The sequence below is a fragment of the Crocuta crocuta genome, unplaced genomic scaffold (genome assembly GCF_008692635.1).
Source record: "Crocuta crocuta isolate KB4526 unplaced genomic scaffold, BGI_CrCroc_1.0 scaffold282, whole genome shotgun sequence".
Taxonomy (NCBI): Eukaryota; Metazoa; Chordata; class Mammalia; order Carnivora; family Hyaenidae; genus Crocuta; species Crocuta crocuta.
The window spans coordinates 1,890,573-1,892,219 of NW_027529174.1; positions in this window are offsets into that span (position 1 = coordinate 1,890,573).

Below are 1,647 nucleotides of genomic sequence, written 5' to 3' on the forward strand. Positions count from 1 at the left end.
ATCCTACTAACTCTTGCCACTTCCCCTCTCTTCTCTTTCTCAGCATCCTGTTTTCATCCTTCAATATTTCTGTATCCTAGTTCCAGGTTAAAAAAAGTTACTTCTTTGGGGCGCCTGGGGGGCTCAATGGGTAAAGCATGGTATCTCCAGTCCGGTCATGATCTCACAGTTCATGAGTTCGAGCCTGGAATTGAGCTCTGGGCCGACAGCTTGGAGCCTGGAGCCTGCTCCAGATTCTGTGTGTCTCCCTCTGTCTCTGCCCCTCCCCTGCTCATGTTCTATCTCTCAAAAGTAAAATAAACATTAAAAGAAATTAAGGGGTGCCCGGGCGGCTCAGTCCGTTAAGTGTCTGACTTTGGCTCAGGTCATAATCTCGCATTTGTGGGCTGGACGCCTTGGGCTCGGTGCTGATATCTCAGAGCCTGGAGCCTACTTTGGATGCTGTTTCCCTCTCTCTGTGCCTGTGCCCTGCTCACGTTCTGTCTCTCAAAAAATAAAATAAAAAATGTTAAAAATTTTTTTTCTTAAAGTTACTTCTTTGACCTTGCAGACTAGCAACATTCCCCATTACTCTCTAATATAGCCCTTTGCTTCTGAGCACTCAGCATTTAAGGCCTATCTCTTTATATGGACTCTCACTTCCATGAGGCCAGAGGCCATATTTAACCTTATTCATGGCAGTATCCTTAAGCTCTAGCATACTGCCTGGCACATAGTTGGTACTCAACTTTTTGAGTGAATGAGTTTTTGCTTATGTTTCCCCTAATCTGAGTTCCTTCAGGGCAGAAGGTATTGTCCAGCTCATGGTTGTGTCCTTTGGTATCTGGCGCGTTTCATGTCTGGTCAGTATAATGCAGTGTAAAAACAGCACTATTGGTCTAGTGAATTCTAAGAGCTCAGGAGGATATGATCTCTGTAAATTAATAAAAATGGAAGAGTTGTGGACTTTCAGTTACTGTGGAACTATCACAAATTTTAAGCTAATTATGCCTAGATTTCAGGGGGTTAAGGAAGTGCCGGATGACATCTGATATGCCTGAAATTTTGTGTGAACTTTTCTGAGAAAAGGTTTCACAGCTCTCATCAGATTAGATTCTCCAAAGGTGTTTTTAATACTACAGCCCCACCACCAAAGGTTAAGAACCACTGCTTTAGTGGGATTCTCTAACTTCTTAAAACATTGACTTTACAAAAGGATTCACAATTTTGGTTTCCTCATCAGTCTGATCCCATATACTATGCAGCTTCTAGAAATTCCTCAGAATTCTATGGATTCCTGTTTGTTTCTTTTGTAATTTTAATGGAGTTTTGTGGCAAATAGGATATAAATATATGGATTATGTCTGCCATTTTTGAGACAAGTCTTCCAAGCCAGCATGATCTTTTTTTTTTAAAGCATTTATTTATGTGATGCCATTCTCCTACCCTCAGCATGAAATCCAGAAGCCTATCATGTAAGGCCCTATATAACATGGCCTCTGCTTGCTACCTCCCCAACCCACATAGGTCTTTTGTTACTCCCTAGTCCCCTTGCATGTTACACTTCTCTGATATTTAGTTACATGTAGTTCCATGTTGCCGTACCTATGGGAATTTGCACATTTATCCACTTCAAATATTACTGAATGCTTCATACGTGCTGGTTTC